Below are 11,799 nucleotides of genomic sequence, written 5' to 3'. Positions count from 1 at the left end.
GCTTCCCGCGGAGCAGGGAGCCCGATGTGGGGCTCGATCCCAAGACCCTGGGATCATGACCTGAGCCGAAGGCAGACGCTTAACGACTGAGCCACCCAGGCGCCCCAGCAGAATTTAATTCTTACTAATACAGCAACTGTGAGTTGCAGAGCATATTTTGCCAATTTACTTCAATGAGGCAAACTACAAGTCTGTCTCCCTGAACCCAGCACTTCCCCTGGGAGCTTGGCTGATAGCGTAGTGTGAACTGGAGGCCAAAAACCTGCCCAGAGTGTGTGGCTCAGATTTTAGAAAGGCTTTTGGTCAGGCAGGGCCAGAGCATAGGGGAGAGGGCATGGCCTTGCGGTCAGAAAGACTTGGGTTAAAACACTGGGTCTATCATTTACAGTTTATGTGATTTGAACTTCAGCTTCTGAGTTATGAGTATTAATCAGATACTGAGAATATGTCAGTACCTGACACATAATAGGCACTAAAAGCATAGCTATTATTATTAAAATACACTGTGTTAATAGAACCTTAGAACCCAAGGTTTATAAAACTCTTGCTTTCATGTTTGATACCAAGACATTGGTTCATGTTACCTAAATGAATTCTCACAGATGGAAATTTAAAAGTTTAAGCAAAACTTCCTGAAAGTAAAAATTTCTTTCAATACATAATAAGATATTTCTGCTCAGTAATAAGTATAAAGTGATGTCTTCTCCCTTATATAATAAACAAACCAAATCTCTACTATGGAATAAGAATGTAGGTAACTATCTTGAATCAGGATTCTTGATCTCAGGAAGCAGAACCATAGAGGCTAATTTTAATAGAAAGAAACTTGTTACGGGGTGTTAGTAGCTTCTGGAATTTCCAGGAAAGCCAGAGAATCAGGGTTAGAAGGGACCAGCCAGGAGCAGTGCAGCCCAGAGAAGCTCCAACAGTATCAGGTGGTGGGTCTGGTAGAGATCCCACTGGAGCACCTCCCCACTGCTGGGCACCTATGAGCGAGGAATTGGAGACTGGAACCTCAGCCACAGCTGCCACAGAACAGAACTTTGGCAGCCACACTGGCCTGTCTCCTACTGTTACCACTACCTACGTGGCTCAGGCCCTTAAAGTCAAGGTAATGTTGGGTAGAACCTGGGTCATAGGCAGGCACAAGGGAGGGAGAGATGTAGCTTTGAAACTCTTCAGACCATAGAACAGGAAGGGTTAGCCTGTCTTAGCTTGGGTTTCCCCAGAATGCAGAGCCTGAGACAAGGGCTTTTATTTTGGGAAGTGATCCTAGGGGAGAGAAAGGGGGGCGGTTTAAGAAGGTCTTTAAGCCAGAGTTTATGACTCTGGTTTAAATCGACAAGTTCAGCGATTCCCGCCACGAATGTAAATAAAGGCAGAAGAGCTATACACAATTCAGGGTGGAAATAAATTCCCCCCAAGTCGTGAGGATTCACTGCAAAAATCATACCTGCCATAGGTTGGTGCAGCTAGGGAGCGATTGTAACAGTATTTGCAGAGAATGCAGGGCTTGAGATAGGAGAGGGACTGTGAGAAGCAAAAGAATGGGGCTCGTGGTGTCTCACTGAGGGGCCTTGATGCCTAACAGCTTGTAGAGGGGAGGAGGACAGCTTGAGATGGTGCTGTGCGTCCGGCCTTGTGCTTGGGAGCTTGGCGTTGCCTTCCACTGGGATCCAGAGTAATGGAGAGGGCACACATATGGGTTGGAGATGGTAGGATGAAGAGTTCATTTCGCGTAGGCTGAGTTCCAGGTGCCTGCGTGTACGGTATCGTCGGGGAGGAGAGAGGGCACGGCTGGGAATTTAGATGTAAGAATCTTCAGCATTTCCAGGGAAAGTAAGGGAAAAGGAACTGGCAAAGGAGGCTGAGGAGCCCCACACAGCCCTGCCAGACCAGACACGTCTGTCCGTCTCTCCTCTGTCCCTGATGACAGGTCTTATGCACGTGACCTTCTCCTCCTCCTGGGCGCTGACATTACCAGTTCTGACTCTCACTGTGCTTCTGTTCTCCTGGGGAGGCGGTGTCCCCAGCTCCTTCTAACTCCTCTGGATCCCTGAAGACAGCAACCGGATTTTCTTATTTACTTGTCTCTTTATTTCTGAAATAAATTTTACTCCTAATCACTGCTGCCTAATATAATGGGAATCATAAAATTCACAAACTCATAAGATTTAGAGAATCTTAAAAAATTCATATGGTTTTGATTCCCTGTCTGTGTTCCTGACTCCCTTGCTGAGACAGTAACTGGAATTTCCCTGATTCCTTCTCTCTGCGTTCATGGCTGAGGATGGGACGATTAACCCTTCTCTCTCCGTCCGAGTCCCTCTTCTCAGGGGAAGGACGGGACTCCATAACGACCCGCTTTCTGGCACAGGCTCAGCGATGGCATTTGTGTAAAAGATAGATGTCTTTTGTTCGCAGACGGGCAGTTTGCAGGTTTGAGAGCCTCCCCCAACCCAGTGCCATCCATATTCTCTTGACTTCTGCCCTGTGTAGGATTTGGACCCTCTGAATGGTGTTGCCCAAGCCAAGAATCAAAGAGCCTTCCAGAAAGAGGTAGTTGTCAGCTGTGTCGTGTGCTTGTGAAGGTTGACAAAGGGGAGGGCTGAGAAGAGGCTATTACACCTGGCAACCATGTAGCAATTGGTGATTCCTGGGGTTGGATATACCATGCAGCATGCGGTTAGGCAAGTTTATACTTCCAAGAATAACCTCAACCTTGAAAAATTGTCTATGCCCAAGATCCTATTGATAGCAAACCTCTAATAAGAAAATATCTCAATTTCTGTGAGCAATACAAGCATCGTGTGTGTGTGTGTGTGTGTGCATGTGTAAAAATAAGGACAGATCCAAGCTAGATCACTATCAGCATTCTGTAATCACAAGGGGCAACAGGGAATCCATGGGAACTCAGAGGAAATATTTAGATAGTGTCCAAAGCAGAAAAATGCGTGCATTGAAATGGTAATATTGCTTATGCCGGCATATCTGGAAGCACAGTGCTTTTCTTCCTTAGACAGGTACTGTTATACATGATGAAGTCTCTCTTTATGTCATAAGTTTCAGTTTTGAAAGGATATCACCATTGTATAAGTGGCCTGTTAAAGGAATCACAATATACACCAATTGCACCTAAACCCACCTCCCAAATCTCTGACAAGTGGGAACTGACATTTTTCTGTACTTCACTGGGTGAACATTGTACCCTTTTTTTTTTAAAGAAAAATTCTGATTTGTTTAAATGTTATTAAAGTGTTCAAAGGAAAAGGTCAAGCCCCTTTAATAAACAGTTTGAAAGTATCTGGAAATCTACAGGGCTTGTTAAGGAGAAGATTTAAGCAATTCAATGTAGAATGAGGTTACTAACAAAGGCAAGCAGATGTCCCGGGAGGTAAGGAGCAGCTGTATGGCAGAGACAGAATTAGAGTCCCAGGGATACTTCTGCTGGTTAAGCACCCATGCTATGTGTCTGCCCTAGCGTCTTCGAAAGTGCTAGGAGGAATTAGAGTCAGAAATATTTAGGGCAAAGGGAGAATCATTACGTACGAGATAACTCCGTGGTTTGTAAATGACAGTTTCTGTGACTTCACGCTGCCCTAAGCCCTCAGAGCAAGCCGAGCCTGACAGAAGAGCAGGGAATATGTATGGGTCTGAGTAGTTGATACCCAAAATGTAAGTTCATAAATAGTCCTCAAAAGAAAGAGTTGTAGGATTAGCAATTGACTGCTGTTTCTCTTTCCCTTCCTCCATCTCTCCTTCCAATCCTTTCTTCCTTTCTTCCTTCCTTCCCTCTTTCCCTGGCTTTATCAGATACATGTTGCACACTTACTCGAGGCAAGGCCTCCCTTGCACTGAGAGCATAAAGATGGTTGTGCCAAGACCCACAGTGACCCCACACACAGCACAGAGAGAAGCACAGGTTGCTACAGTGACTTGGAGCTGGGCCATCTAATTCAGAACTGAATTGGTTCAGGGTGTGACTCGAGGTAGGGCCTGGGTGATGAGTAGTTGCAGGGGTGATGAGGAGTCGGTGATCTTCAGGAGGCAGAAGTGGAATGAGGGGGGTAGGGGGTAAGAAGGAGGCTAGGATGATTCCCAGCTTCCTGTTCTGCATAGCAGGGTAGGTGGTGAATACAACAGAAGAAATACTGGGAGAAAAAGTATTTTAGTACTAAGCATATCGAGTTTAAGGTCTAATAAGACATTTTAGTGCCTGTAGAGTTGGCTCTTTTACATCTAGTTTAAATACAGTGTAGTACAGATGAACATCTTGTCTACATGCATGGTCTGGACATAAAATACTTATTAAATATGATAGAATAATAATAATTAATAATACAGTAGCAGAATAAGCCACTCTGTCCCCTTCCCCCTCTTTTTCCCTTCCAGTCCTCACCCCAGCATCTAATGCTGTGAGAGGCAGTCATTATTGGCTAGAGATAGGTTTGTGGAATCCCTTTGGAAGACTCTGAAAACCCAGGCCTACTTCTGTAGGGAGGTGCCCACATCTGAGAGAGCCAGCAGTGGTCCAGGGTACGTGGGACGATGGTGGTAGGGTGGAGCTGGGACCCTGACAGAGGACAGAGGGATAGAAAGGGAAGAGAACTGGAGATTGGGCAAAGGAGAGCATGTCATGTGTCCAAAGAAGACAGTCCCCGGTGGACTGTGTAGGGACTGGAAGGTGACCTGAAGAGATAAGAGATGTTTTGTCCTATCTTCTGGCCTCAGCGATCCACTGGTAGTGAGGTTGCACTATTTCTGGTAATGAGCTGTACCTTTGTAGCCTTTAGATGTTTTGGAGCTTGTTAAGGCAAGATGGTAATAATAGATAACATTTATTGAGCTAATTATTAGCATATCTCCAAGCACGTGCTTATTGTTCACATGCATGATCACAGTAACATTATGACAAAAGTATTGTTAGTCCCACTTTATGGGTGAGGCTGTGAGGCTTAGGGAGTGGCTTGCTGATGGAACTGGGGATTCAAACTCAGAGCCCACGTCCTTAACCATTACGTTCTACTGAACATCCTTGGGATCAAGGTGGGCTGGGGTGGCCCAGGGGGAGCATGTGATGAGGCAGAAGAGCAGAAGTCTGAACAAAGGGACTTAGGAAACAGTGGTCTTTAAAAGGTGAGTGGGAAAAGAGGAGTCCGCAGAGGAGAATGAGGAGTAGCCACAGAAGGAAGAGAAAAGTCAGAAAGGAGAGTTGTCATGGCAGCCAAGGAAATGGAATTTTGATAAGGAGGGAATAGTTGGCAGCCACTACTGCGGAGAGGTCAAGTACAATAAACACAGAAACATGTCCATTGAGCTCAACAATATGACGGCCACTGGCATGGGCAATCTTAGCCAAAGCCAGATTGGGGACGGTTTAGGAAAGAATGGGAAGAGAGCAGGTGGAAGCAGAAAGAGCTGATGACTCCATACAGAGTTTGGCTGTGAGGGGGAGGAAGCAAAGGGGGCTGGAGGGGAATGTCAAGTTGAGAGTCTTTATTATTTTTTAGGATCAAGAGAATTCTGTGGAGGGCTTACATGCTGGTTGAGTAAAAGAGAGGTTGAAGGCACTGAGTAAACAGAGGGTGATTGAGGGAGAGAGAGAGGGTGAGAGGGAGAGGGACAGAGAAGTGGGGAAAGAGAGAGAGAGACAGAGAGAGAGACAGAGTCAAAGAGAGAGACAGCAAGAGACACACTGTCTTGTGTCTTGCTGTAGTATTTACCTAAACACTCTCTCTCTTGACAGAGGCACAGAGAGAAGCTCTAGAGAATAGAGTATAAGCTCCTGAAGGGGCAGCTTTAGATAAAGGTAGGATGCCTCCATTGTGGAGACAGGAAGATACACGTAAGGTCACAGACGGCTGAGGAGGAACATGAGGCTTCATGTCTGGTGTTCTCTAATTGTTCTCTGCAGAAGGAGGCAAAGTCATCTGTTGAGAGTGAGGGTAGAAGGCAGAGTTGGGTTGGATTGAGGATGAGGTGAAAGCTTGCCAGCTAAGGTTGGGAGATCATGGATTTTAGTAGCAGCTCAAGTGTAGTACTCATCTATCATTAGATAGCTAGCCTATTCCAAATTTTCACTATCATAAACAGAACAGAGAAGGAATGATTGACTAAAAATAAACTTAAAATTTTTTAAGTAAAAAGAAAAACACTTTCAGTAATTTTCAAGAAGAGACCCATGGTTGGGGTGTGGGGAGGAAAAAGAGACCCATGGAGGGTAACTTCAAAGTTAGTAACACTTCAGAGAAAAATACCAGTAACTAGTGTCAATAATTTCCAATCAACAAGAAGGAGGAGCCGGATGAGGAAGTCAGGGGCCCAGTGGGCGCGAGTGGGTGGTGGTGCTATTTGGGAGTGCATGCCGGGTGATCCTGGGGCCGGTGGAGGCTGTGCTCTGGGGTTTGAAGTCAGTAAAAGGAAGCTGCCACAATTTTTGTACTGCTATTTTTAAACATGTCACTTATAAGGAACTTAAGAACCTCTTGAGTTCCAAAAAAATTATGTTAATTGATGTTAGAGAGACATGGGAAATTGTCGAGTATGGAGAAATTCCTGGGTCTGTCAACATACCGCTGGATGAGGTAGGTGAAGCTCTATAGATGAACCCAAAACACTTCGAAGAGAAGTACAGTGAAGTAAAACCATCCAAATCTGACAGGCTAGTGTTTTCTTGTTTAGCTGGAGTGAGAAGCAAGAAGGCTTTGGACATGGCAATATTTCTGGGCTTTAACAGTGCTCAACACTATGCTGGAGGATGGAAGGAATGGGTAAACCATGAATTTTCAGAGAAGAAACACGGAAATTGAATTCTGGAATGTAAGTTGGCTCTTTCCTTGTGTACGTGCAGCCTGGGATAGTGAAATGAACAAAATAATAACAATCTAGCCCTGGCATCACTGGTTAATGGAAAGGGGATTTTGTGTAGTTCAATTTTTTGTTGGATCTTTTCCTTAACTGTAAGTTGAGAATACTACTTGCCCTTGCCTATTTCCAAAGGCTATTGAGGATTGAAATAATGTATGTGACTTGCCATGGAAATACAAGTGTTGGGATTCTAGAAATTCCTTTTTAAATAGTATAGTACAGTAGTATTCCCAAGCCCAGGTTACTTATAGTACCTAATCATAATCTGTGACCATTTGTGTTAGCCTACCTAGCTTCTATTCATTAAAGAGGCTATGAGCTAGACAAGTTACTATTTTTTAAAAATATATTTATTTATTTATTCGACAGAGAGAGAGAGACACAGCGAGAGAGGGAAGACAAGCAGGGGGAGAGGGAGAGGGAGAAGCAGGCTTCCCGCGGAGCAGGGCGCCTGATGCCAGGCTCGATCCCAGGACCCTGGGATCATGACCTGAGCCGAAGGCAGACGCTTAACCGACTGAGCCACCCAGGCGCCCCTAGACAAGTTATTTTTTTAATGATTAAAATATGTTTCAGTTTGTAAATTTTCCCATTTAAGAAAATTCATAAAATTTATTTTCCTATAATGATATGCAGTACAGATATTTCTGATGGATATACTTTCACCCATAATGAATATTTAGTGAATACTGAATAAAATAAAAACAGCTAGTAAGCAAAATAAAATTTTTCCAATCAAATTTTTATATCAACTAAATTATTTCATACTGATTAAATTGCTTTTAGCCAAATTGCTTTTGACCAAGTTGCTTTCCATTAGATTAACTTTTGGTTAAGTAACTTGGAGTTGGGTTTATAGAACAGATACAAAGTTTGGACAAGTGAACAAGAGAGCTTATTGGCCAGTCATATATCTCTCCTTCAAATTCCATTTTTTCAAGCCGTAGCCCTTAGATTTGGTGTGAAATAGAAGAATTTTGATAGTTGGAAAAATGAAAACTTTAGGTAGCTCTTTAGATAGCTGTTTCTTATTTAGAAACAGAAGTACCAGCCTTTCCATATGAGTGTTTCAGAGGCACCAGTATCACACAATTGTTGGTTGTTCCGTGGGCCTGATTTCTAGAAATCCCTCAGAATTTCCAAATTCAGTGTGAAAAATGCTATTGTAAATAAATTGTCCATAATATAAAATTTGAACAGTAAATAATTTTACCAGTAAATAAGAAGGAACAAAAACATTCATAAATGATACTAAAATACCAGATTTTAGTAAACACTGGGAATTTCTAAAACAGCAGTTGTTTAAATAGGAGTCTACATTTTTTTTTTAAATTTCCTTTATAGGAAAGATGGTAAAGTTAGTGCAGTAACAAGTATGTAAAATTTTCTGTTTCTTGGAATTTGTTATATGCGCCCAGTTAGCTTAGATTTATCCCTCCCTCTAAACTGGCAGAGAAACCATAAGAAACAGAAATCAGACACAAATTCATAGCCTGTGCATAAAGGGGCAAAAAGAATTAAGCCCCTCATTCATATTGTAACCTAAGATGGTGCATAAAGTCCAAAATATAGTCCAGAACCTTCCAGATCGTGGCAGAGTCGCTCTCAGATGGTATTCCAGCAAGAAGCAAGACTTGGCTCTTGTTGTCAGCTTCCAACCTAATTCAGACAGAGGGTCCCTCCCCTGAGTCATCCAGTCCTTGATTTCAACTGAATCCAAACATGTTTTTAAAAAATCTTTCTGTACTTGTCGTCTGCCTCCCATCCAGATACTTGAGTTGCCTGTTAATCTTTTTTTTGGTCTATATTCAGAGTCATTTGTCCTTTGCTGGAGACATCCAGAAGCCACTTTTTTCACCCATTTACAATGATGTGTATGTAGGGAGGACCTCCATAGCATTACCCAAATAAGCAGCACAACAGGGCAGGGTCAGTGGGAAGCAAGGTTGGGGCCAAAAGACTCTAGAATAATGGGAGCCAGACAGAGGGTCCTCAGAGCTCAGGAAATGTTGATCCTCTGTTCTCCCCACACACCCTGGAGTCTTTCTGCTTCACACATTTGTGTCTTTCAAAGAGCCTCCATTGGCACTTGAAATGGAAGTAGGATGTGCACTTGCCACCACAGCTTAAGATTTATGGAAAGATTTTATGATGGAAATTTGCTCTCCATGCCTATATATTCTTTTATTTAAAGATTCTGTTCTAAACATTCAGAAATTGTTTTATTTTTAAATCAAGGACTATATGACAGTTACAGCCTTTATTCTCATATTTAATACTCTGTGGAGTTCAGATAACAGCAGTTTTTATTTAAACTTATTGTGACTCTGACCTGATTAGTTCCTACTTTGCTTCTTGGCAATTTCTGCCCTAAATTCTATCGAGAAACTTCTATTTGAAGGCCATACTTTTCTTTGTAAAATTTCCAGAATATTTCATTTATCATAATTCATTACCATAGACTTTCCTTCTAATACCTGCTATTCTTGGACATCTATGCCAGCAGTGTTGTTATTAAGAATGATGTGAGATTAAATGTAGTAGACTCCACTGAACTTAGTGCTCTTTGGTCATGATGCTAACTATTCCTTACCAAGTGGGTCTCAGCTCAACATTGTACATCATGACTACAAGGAAGCACTTGAATTATGTTTCCCTTGGCAAGGGTGAAAAGTCAGAGTGAGATTGATACTAGATTTCTCTACCTTTATTTTTTTTCCTCCATTGAGTGTGAACCAGCCATCAATCTCAAGTGAGGATCTTTCTTGTAAAAAATTCTGCAAAGTCATTCCACCGCTTGCGAGTCTTTAGTGTTGTCATTCTCTTTTTATCTAATTGATATTTGATAGTTACAGGACAAACCCAATATTTAAAAATTAATTACCAAAAAATATCATGTGCCAGGAATTAAACTAGCTTTTGCGTCAGAGACAAGATAAGATTCCTGCCCTCAAGGAGCTAATAGTTTGTTGGAGAAGACAAATATGTTTTAAGTGCCATAGTAGTGCTAACTTGGTCTGGGGAGTCCCCCAAAGCTCCACAACGTGGGTGGTATTTCAGTAGGCTATGCACGGAAGGATGGCTAGAACTCCATCAGGTAATATAGAGGATTATGTTTGAATATTGGTAAGATCTATTCATTCAATAATAAGAAACCTTGCAAGATTCCAAATTAATTGCTTAAAATATGTGTTAAATAGGTAGAGCCAGATTACAGGGTATATGGGTACTTACTAGGTTATCTTTCCAGTCTGTAATCAATCCTCATTCTCTGATTACCAATCTGCTCCTTTTCCCATTCACATAGGTCCTGGTGGTGGCCATATTTTGTGAACAGCTCTGAACACTGTTGACTGGACCAGAGCAGGCATGTGATCAAGCTGGGTGGTGGGAGATTTTCACTGGCTCTCTGGCCATGTAGATGGGTTTAGGAATGAACAAGCCCCCAGAGTCCTACCCCAGAGAGTTAGGTTTAAGGAAAGAGGGAAAGAGTGTGAATAAGAGCAAGTGAGAGAGGCACCAGAAATGAAAATCAAAGTGGACCATTGATGTAAAGCTATAGAACTTCTGGAAGAAAACATAGGAACGAATCTTTGTGACCTTGGATTAGGCAAAGATTTCTTTGATAGGACACAATAAGTAGGAACTGTAAGAGGAAAAATTTGTGAGTTGGACTTTATATATAAAAAAGCTACTCTTTGAAATGTACTGTTCAGATAATCAAAGGACAAGGCACAGACTGAGAGGAAATATTTGTATGACACATATTTGATAAAGGACTCGTATATAGAATATATAAAAACTTACAACTCAATGAGAAGAGAAACAACCCTCCACTTGATCTTAGCCAAAAGGCTGAGAAGTGATGAGAAACAACCCTCCAAAAATTGACAAAAGAATTAAACAAGTCCTTCACCGAAGAAGAGATACAGATGGCACATAAGCTAAACATCATTGTTTATTAGAAACATACAAATAAAAACTATAGTGAGATACCACTGCATACTATTGGAATGGCAAAAATTAAGAAGACTGACCAAACAAGTGTTTCAAAGAATGTGAAGTGGCTGGAATGCTCACACATTGCTAGTGGAAACACAGAATGGTACAGCCACTTTGGAAACAGTTTGAGAGTTTCTTACAAAGTTAAACATACACTTAAAGTATGATCCAGTAATCCCATTCTTAAATATTTCCCCAAGAGAAATGAAAACAGAGACAAATGTCTACACAAAGACCTGTTCATGAATGGTCATAGCAGCTTGATTCATAATAGCCCCAAACTGGAAACAACTCAAATGTCCATCAACAGTGGATAAACAAATTGTGGTATATTTATACAATATAATAACAAAAGGGAACCAACCATGAATATGCATAAGAACAGCATGGCTATATCTCAAAGACATTATGCTGAGTAAAAAAAAAGTCCTACTGCATATTGTATGACTTTATATGAAATTCTAGAAAAGTCAAAATGTTGGGAATAGAAAAATATCAGTGATTGCCAGGGCCAAAGGCGGGGGGAGAGGATGAACTGAAAATAGCACAAAGGGACTGTTTGGAGTGATGGATGTGTTCTATATTTTAATTGTGGTCGTGGCTGCATGACTGTATACATTTGTCAAAACTCATGAATTATACACTTAACAAAGAATAACTTTTACTATATATAACTGATTCTTCACTAAAACTGACCAAAAAAGAATGAGTTTGTGGGGGGCGAGCAGCCTAGGAGCATAAACCGTGGGAGCAGGTAGGACCCTGTATTCTGCCACAGGATAGCAATGTAGAAAAATCTGATCTGCAGAGAGTGGAAGATGACATGAATGTGCCCAAAACCCAAAGCAGGATCTGGAGAGAGATTTCTAAAGCTGTCTGCCTCCCTGGTTCCACTGTATACCTGGGGCCCAGGTGCATTCCTGTCCCGAG

General features: G+C 42.0%; 1 pseudogene; it reads left to right on the top strand.

Annotated features, from left to right (window-relative positions):
- The first annotated feature begins 988 nt into the window (after positions 1-988).
- LOC141373211 (thiosulfate sulfurtransferase/rhodanese-like domain-containing protein 3 pseudogene) lies at positions 989-7,085 on the top strand (annotated as a pseudogene).
- Positions 7,086-11,799: the final 4,714 nt, after the last annotated feature.

The sequence above is a fragment of the Callorhinus ursinus genome, unplaced genomic scaffold (genome assembly GCF_003265705.2).
Source record: "Callorhinus ursinus isolate GAN/ISIS: 27379988/994484 unplaced genomic scaffold, GSC_fseal_2.0 scaffold8, whole genome shotgun sequence".
NCBI classification, from domain to species: Eukaryota; Metazoa; Chordata; class Mammalia; order Carnivora; family Otariidae; genus Callorhinus; species Callorhinus ursinus.
The sequence above is the reverse complement of the archived record's forward strand: the minus strand, read 5'-3'. Positions and strand labels throughout refer to the sequence as shown.